Below are 8868 nucleotides of genomic sequence, written 5' to 3'. Positions count from 1 at the left end.
GCTATACAAAAGATACCAGAGACATTGAACAACTAAATTTCTCCTTTATATAAATATACATACAAACAATCCTCTAACCTCCCATAGGGGAAAGTTGAGCAGAACTACAAAATAAACATATAGTTACATACATCACACATATTTACACATATATGTAGGGATATGTATAAACACACACATAGACACACACACAAAACAGAGAAAGAAGGCCAGATGCTCAGAGTAGGAATCTGTATTTAGTCAAATTAAAATTGTTTTTCTTAGGGAACCCTCCTACACCATCAGTGGGAATGTACACTGGTGCAGCCACTATGGAAAACAGAATGGAAGTTCCCTCAAAAAACTAAAAATAGAGCTACCATATGATCCAGCAATCCCACTCCGGGGTATATATCCAGAAAAAACAAAACTCTAATTTGAAAAGATACATGCACCCCAATGTTCACAGCAGCATTGTTTACAGTAGCCAAGACATGGAAACAATCCAAGTGCCCATCGACAGATTACTGGTTTAAGAAGATGTGGCGTATATGATACAATGGAATATACTTTTTCTGTTTAAAAAAATGAAATATTGCCATTTGCAGAAACATGGATGAATCTAAAGAATATTATACCTAGTGAAGTGAGTCAGAGAAATTCAAATGCATTATGATAACACATGTGGAATCTAAATAATAATGCAAATGACTACATGTAAAACAGAAACAGACTCACAGACACAAAAATGAACTTTTTCTTGGAAAGGAAAGTGAGGGGACAGATAAACTAAGAGTATGAGATTAACAAATACAAACTACTATACACAAAATAGGCAGCAAAGATTTACGGTATAGCACAGGGAATTATTGGAGAAGGCAATGGCACACCACTCCAGTACTCTTGCCTGGAAAATCCCATGGACCGAGGAGCCTGGTAGGCTGCAGTCCATGGAGTCGCTAAGAGTCGGACACGACTGAGTAACTTCACTTTCACTTTTCACTTTCATGCATTGGAGAAGGAAATGGCAACCCACTCCAGTGTTCTTGCCTGGAGAATCCCAGGGACGGGGGAGCCTGGTGGGCTGCCGTCTATGGGGTCGCACAGAGTCGGATATGACTGAAGTGACTTAGCAGCAGCAGCAGCAGCAGCAGCACAGGGAATTACATTCAGTATCTTTTAATAACCTACAGTGGAATACAGTCAGAAAAAAATAACTTTGCTGTACACCTGAAACTAATACAATGTTGTAAATCAATTAAACTTAAATAAAAAAGATTGCTTTTCTCTTTATATTACCATATTTTCTAAATATTCAAAATCATGTGAGGTTTACTTTGATAATTACAAAAAGCTTACTTGATAATTACACAAATTATTAAAATATAAAATAAATTTAAATCTGGACTTTAAATTTTTTCCATATTTTTTAAAACTCATCTTCTTGGAATCTGAAAGCATATTTCTAGTCTAGAAATAAAATAAAAATATTACTAGTGGAATAAAACCTGCATTTTGGATATCATATCTAATCTACCCTATTAGCATGATGAAAGGAGAACAGAAAGTAAAATTACAATTTGTATTCTAGTCCAAAATTTTTCTGGGCTTCCATACACTATGATGATGAGTACTTTAAATGCATGAATGAACCAAAATTTAACATGAAATCACAAGTGCTTCTATCACAAATATAACCAGCTGTGTTTAGAATTTGTGTCTTGATATTTTCAAAAACCAACAAATTTAAATGCACCATAGAAGCTAATTACTTCCACAACCTACTTCCTGTGGCCAGTGACAGAGAAAAATTTGCAAATAAAGCCAGGTTTATTTACTCTGTCTTACTCAACAAATCTTTAAATAATATTTGTTCATGTCACTCAGTATTCCCAGTCACTGAACACAGGGAATTCAAAAAGTAATGTGATTAATTAACAAGAAAGAAGACAATCCAGTTTCTAAAATATATAAGACACTTGAAGAGACATTTTGCAAAAGAGATTCAAATGGCTGATAAGCAAATTATAGTGTTCAACATGATTACTCATCAGTTCAGTTCAGTTCAGTCACTCAGTCGTGTCCAACTCTTTGCGACCCCATGAATCGCAGCACGCCAGGCCTCCCTGTCCATCACCATCTCCCGGAGTTCACTCAGATTCACGTCCATCGAGTCAGTGATGCCATCCAGCCATCTCATCCTCAGTCGTCCCCTTCTCCTCCTGCCCCCAATCCCTCCCAACATCAGAGTCTTTTCCAATGAGTCAACTCTTCGCATGAGGTGATCAAAGTACCAGAGCTTCAGCTTTAGCATCACTCCTTCCAAAGAAATCCCAGGGCTGATCTCCTTCAGAATGGACTGGTTGGATCTCCTTGCAGTCCAAGGGACTCTCAAGAGTCTTCTCCAACACCACATTTCAAAAGCATCAATTCTTCGGCACTCAGCCTTCTTCACAGTCCAACTCTCACATCCATACATGACTACTGGAAAAACCATAGCCTTGACTAGACGGACCTTAGTCGGCAAAGTAATGTCTCTGCTTTTGAATATGCTATTTAGGTTGGTCATAACAAAGCCTCATTACATATCCAGCCAAAAGACTTAAGATTAGACAACTGGCCATACCAAGTACTGGTGAAGCTTTGGACCTGCTGCAAGGCTCATTAATGGGGGGACAGTAAAATGTACAATCACTTTGGAAAACTATTAGGTAATTTCTAATAAAGTGAAACATGTCTCCCTATGATGCAGCAACCCTATCTCTAGAGAAATGACTGCACATGTTCTAAACCAAGACATGTACAACCAATGTGAATATCAGCTCTCTTGATAATAGCTCAAAATTGGAAACTCAAAGGAAACAATAAATAAGAATCTGAAAAGCAAGCAACCGATACAGTGATACAAATGAACCTCAAAAATATTATGCTGAGCCAAAGAATGTACACTGAATGTTTCCGTTTATATGAAATTCAAGAAGAGGCAAAGTTAATCTATATAATAGGGATCAGAATAGTGGTTACCTAGAGCAGGGGCAGGAGAAGGCGATGGCACCCCACTCCAGTACTCTTGCCTGGAAAATCCCATGGACCGAGGAGCCTGGTAGGCTGCAGTCCATGGGGTCGCGAAGAGTCGGACACGACTGAGCAACTTCACTTTCACTTTTCACTTTCATGCATTGGAGAAGGAAATGGCAACCCACTCCAGTGTTCTTGCCTGGAGAATCCCAGGGACAGGGGAGCCTTGTGGGCTGCCGTCTATGGGGTCGCACAGAGTCGGACACGACTGAAGCAACTTAGCAGCAGCAGCAGCAGAGCAGGGGGCATTTTCAACTGTTGACCAAGAAGGACAAAGAGAGAACTTTCTGAGATGACTGCATATCTCTGAAATAGTCTATATCATAATCTAGGTACTGGCTACATGGGTGAATACAAAAATGAAACTGAGCTGTACACTACTTACTGTGTGTTTGTTTTACCACATGACAATCATGCCTCAACTTTTTAACAAAATTAACATTAGGTCCCTCCCTTCAAGAAATTAGGGGACTAACTGGGATTTTCCAGGGAAGATTACTGGAATGGGTTGCCATTTCCCACTTCAGAGGATCTTTCTGACCGAAGGAACAAACCCGCATCACTTGTGTCTCCTGCGCCGGCAGGTGGATTCTTGGCCACTGCGCCACCTGGTAATGTCTACTCAGTGGCAGTGCACTCTGAAGACATATGAGAAAAAAAAACAACTCTTGCTTACATGTTCTTCAACACTTGTTTTTTAAAGAGAACGTTGAGTTGATTTTTTTTAATGTGTTGCATCTATTCTAGGTATGATACGTGCTGAATTCTGTCTATATGGAAATCTGCTCTGGTCTGAGTGTGTTCATTCATGTATTCACTCAAAAGTTATTTATGGATCATTTCCTCTGTTCCATATCAAAGGAAGTGCAGAAATATAAAAGGCCACTCTACTCTCAGACAGAGGGAAGACCAACATATAAAACTCATAGCTTTTCTTTTTCTTTTTTTCTTCTTCATGAAATCCTTCTTCTCTATAGGGGCAAGCACAGCTAACACCCAGGAGAGAGCTCCTTGGCGCAATCACAAGGTCCTAAAAAGGACGCATGAAGTGGAATGGAGGAAAGTATGTTAAAGGAGAATCACTTTGCTTATAAAATATATTTTTTAACATATTTTTTTTAAAAAGCAAAAACTTGAAAGAGTTGATCTGTTGCTCTCAGCCACAGGGACTTTTAGGATAACTTTCTTTCTCTTGTTATCTCAGATTTTATAATCATCATGTCCTCAGATACAAGAATCAAATCATTTTCAAGAACCCAACATCATTATTTAAAAAGAAGGCGCTGCCACTGTAAGCAAAAATGGCTTATGTAAACGTCAGTATCTTTTTAAATAATCTGATTTTTTCTTTCCCTAGGAATCATCTTTTTTCAGCATCTACGGTGGGCAATGTTGTCTGCCAAAGAAGTAAAAATATAGTTACCAGATTTGCTTTTCTGTCAAAAATGATTTGGCTGATCATTTTTACACACTTGCCATTGACGTTTTGCATCTTTTTTCTAGTCTGCACTCCAGTCACAGCCTTCTGGCAATATGATGTTTTTGAGCACAGATTTGATACGCAAAACCCATCCGTTTTTCCGGTGATTCACAATCTGTAATTTTAGAAAGACTTGGTTCTTTATCACTTGTCTCACTTTAATAAAAGATCTTTGCTAGTATTCTCTGAAGTCCTTTTGGAAACAAAATTCCCTAAAAGATTTCCAGTCTGTGAAAGTGACAAACTCATTTAAATAATCATTTCAGAACAACATTTCAGTTTATGGTAAGAATGCTGCTCTAATATTTAAAGTGGCTTAAGGAAATTCAACCAGTGAATATAAAATTAAGCATAACTGTCTCTTCTCTGAGAGGGTACACAGGCTGCAGGGAAGCTGGCAACTTAGAAGACATGGAGTGTGTGGCTTTTGTCCAAGGAGCCATGCTGAATGCTCAGAAGGCTTTGCACTTTGTAGCCTATATTTATTAACTGGATTCTCAAGCTTCCTTTTCCCTCTTTCTTGTGGTAACCTGCTTATCTATGCCATCACATTCACCATTCTGAGGCTCCTGATCTTTCACAAAAGTCCATACACAGTTTTACACTAAGAAGAACATTTGAGTTTTGAAAATGTGGAAAACTCAGAAGCTAAAGTTGTACAAGCTGACTCGTTTTGGATAAAATATTGACTGTTCAGTTGATTATTTGAGAAAAATGCATCTGCGGGTTCAAGGGCACAAAAGGGAACTACAGGAGATGCAGGTGGGCTCCCCCCTAGCAATTTTCCAGATAATTGAGGCTTGATTGTTGTTGTTCAGTTGCTAAGTCATGCCTCACCCTTTGCGACCCCAAGAACTATAGCATACCAGGCTTCCCTGTCCTTCACCATCTCCCGGGAGTTTGCTCAACTCATGTCCATTGAGTCAGTGATGTCATCCAACCATCTCATCCTGTTGCTCCCTTTTCCATCTGCCCTCAGTCTTTCCAGGGTCAGGGTCTTCTCCAATGATTTAGGTCTTTTCCAATGAGTCGGCTCTTCGCATTAGGTGGCCAATGTATTGGAGCTTCAGCATCAATCCTTTCAATGAATATTCAGGGTCGATTTCCTTTAGGATTGACTGGTTTGATCTCTTTGCTGTCCAGGGTACTCTCAAGAGTCTTCTCCAGCATCACAATTTGAAAGCATCAATTCTTTGGTGCTCAGCCTTCTTTATGGTCCAACTTTCACATCTGTTCATGACTTCTGGAAAAACCATAGCTTTAACTATATAGACCTTTGTCGGCAAAGTGATGTCTCTGTGTTTTAATATGTTATCTAGGTTTGTCATAGCTTATCTTCCAAGGAGCAAGTGTCTTTTAATTTCGTGGCAGCAGTCACTGTCCACAGTGATTTTGGAGCCGAGAAGAATCCCCTAAAACACCTGGGAAAGTTCTCAATTAATTAGGGCTCTCCAAAGCAGGCTCTTCCCAAATGATCTGACTCACTCAGAAGGGCAGCGACTCCAGGGCCTCAAGGGGAGACACATGGATTAGAGAGGAAGCTGCCCCAGGCCTCTTAACATAGGAACCATCTCCCTCTAACTGTCCTCCTTCTCTAACAAAACTCCCATCTCGAGAAGGGGAAAGTGCTGTGACCTAGGGCAGGGATGGATCCTGTCTGGGGAGTCCCCAGGGTGGAAATTCCGGCCCTGCTCTTGGGGATTCAACTTCATCTTCATGAAGTTTTCTTGCCGTTTAGCAGGAGGTAGGCATAGCAGTCAGTCACTCCAGCAAGGCCAGCTGCTTGGCCTGTTTCTTTCCTGGATCAGTACATTAGAGTAACAGCAGTCTTTTTCAACTGGTTTTCCACATTCTGAAAACCACAGCCATCTTTCTGCCTCACTCACATTTGTTAAAAAACTCACGTGGGTGGCCAGCACAGATGTAAATTACTCTGTCTCTAATTCCATTTTCTTCATCAAATTCAACAATGACTCATTATGGGTTGAAATGTTTATTCAGAACTGGTGAAAGATTACAGCTGGTAAGGCCAGAGGGCCTTTTTCATCACAATGAGAAATAAACACTAAATTCTGATGGTAACAAGCCATGTACTGCCTTCAAACAGGCATTGCAAGCATCTGATTTCAGGAAAGTCTGAAGTCCTTTTTCAGGTTAAAGTGAACCAGAAATGTAACAGCTCAGGGCTGCGTGCAATTTTAGATTGAGTGTCCTCATTATAGGGTAAAAATAGAAATACCCAGATATTATTATTGTGTTGTTCTGAGGTAAAGTGGGAAATAAGCCTGTGGGACTTCAATGTCTTCTGGAATTCTAAGAATGAGATATTTATGAAGACCTTAAGTATACAAAACAATGAAGAAGATAAATGATGTGTTAAATTGTACACTACACTGAAAAAGTAAACAGGGATTTGGGATTTTGCCAAAATACAAAATAGACTTCTGGGAAAGAGCTTGAGTCCTAGAGGAGGAAAACAGCTTAATCTCTTTTCTCCGTGCCCTCTGCCATGACAATGAAAGTAACTCAAGACTGCAGCAGAGAGTTACACTACTTTTAAATTTTCATACTGGTATTTTTATCTCTAGCCTGCCCTTTCTCAAAAATGATCATTTTCCTCTTTGACTTTTAGATGGTAAGTATTTATATGTGCAAATACTGTTTTTGAAAATCCAAGGAAAACCACAATTCAAACCATCTTCTTCAAATTCTTGCCAACTTTGCCTTGTTTCCCTTTTCAAAAAGGGACCTGTACTGATGAACCTATTTGGAGGGCAGCAGTAGGGATGCAGAAGGAAGAAACTTGTGGACACATTGGAGGAAGGAGAGGGTGGGATGAATCGAGAGAGTAGCATTGACATGTATATATTAACATACGTAAAATAGATAGTCAGTGGGGATTTACTGTCCAGCACAGAGCTGGGTGCTTTGTGGCAACCTAAAGGGGTGAGATGGGGTAGGGGTTTCAAGAGCGAGGGGACATTTGTATACCAATGTCTGCTTCATGCTGACGTGCAGCAGAAACCAACACAACATTGTAAAGCAATTATCCTGCAAATAAAAATAAATAGAATTTTTTAAAAAGAGAGACCAGAGCTTCTTACTCCTAACTGACAATGGGCAATGAGTGTAGGGAATAGATAAATGATAAATTACATGGGTGTTCCAACCTTCACCTTTCAACAAAAGTTTTCTCATATTGTGGTGTCCAATTGCTTTGTCTTACTCTTTGATGTTTCAAATAGGCCAGAAGGAAATCTAGGCCAACCCCCTGTCTCCCCAGATCTTGAGTTAATATAGCAGACAGTGTGCAAGGAGGCTATTCATCTTTCATACCCAAAATTGTTAGCAGTGCACTCCAATGTCTGATTGACAGGGTGTCTTTTTAAAAAGACATTCTATCACAATCAGCTGGGAGGAGAGAAGCCCAGGTAAAGTTCATTATGGTGTCTGGCTATTCAAAACCCTCTCAGTCAAAACTGCTACATATGAGCAGGAAGAGGGTCAGTTCAGTTCAGTTCAGTCACTCAGTTGTGTCCAACTCTTTGCGACCCCATGAACCGCAGCACACCAGGCCTCCCTGTCCATCACCAACTCCCGGAGTTTACTCAAACTCATGTCCACTGAGATGGTGATGCCATCCAACCATCTCATCCTCTGTTGTCCCCTTCTCCTCCTGCCCTCAATCTTTCCCAGCATCAGAGTCTTTTCAAATGAGTCAGCTCTTTGCATCAGGTGGCCAAAGGATTGGAGTTTCAGCTTCAACATCAGTCCTTCAATGAACACCCAGGACTGATCTCCTTTAGGATGGACTGGTTGGATCTCCTTGCAGTCCAAGGGATTCTCAAGAGTCTTCTCCAACTCCACAGTTCAAAAGCATCAATTTTTCGGCACTCAGCTTTCTTTAGAGTTCAACTGTCACATCCATACATGACTACTGGAAAAACCATATACTTGACTACACGGATCTTTGTTGGCAAGGTAGCGTCTCTGCTTTTTAATATGCTCTCGAGGTTGGTCATAACTTTCCTTCCAAGAAGTAAGTGTCTTTTAATTTCATGGCTGCAATCACCATCTGCAGTGATTTTGGAGCCCAAAAAATTAAAGTCAACCACTGTTTCCACTGTTTCTCCATCTATTTACCATGAAGTGATGGGACCAGACGTCATGATCTTAGTTTTCTGAAGAGGGTCACATTCGCCAAAATCTTAACCAATTGGGTGGATTAATTCTGCATAAAGAAGTTAATAACTGAGCCTTGAAAATTTGTAAGGATCAAGTGTTTACTTGATTATGTTTTTTATCATAAGTGTTAAAATCAGATACCTGAG

This window comes from Ovis canadensis, chromosome 8 (genome assembly GCF_042477335.2).
Source record: "Ovis canadensis isolate MfBH-ARS-UI-01 breed Bighorn chromosome 8, ARS-UI_OviCan_v2, whole genome shotgun sequence".
Taxonomy (NCBI): domain Eukaryota; kingdom Metazoa; phylum Chordata; class Mammalia; order Artiodactyla; family Bovidae; genus Ovis; species Ovis canadensis.
This window is presented reverse-complemented; position numbering follows the sequence as displayed.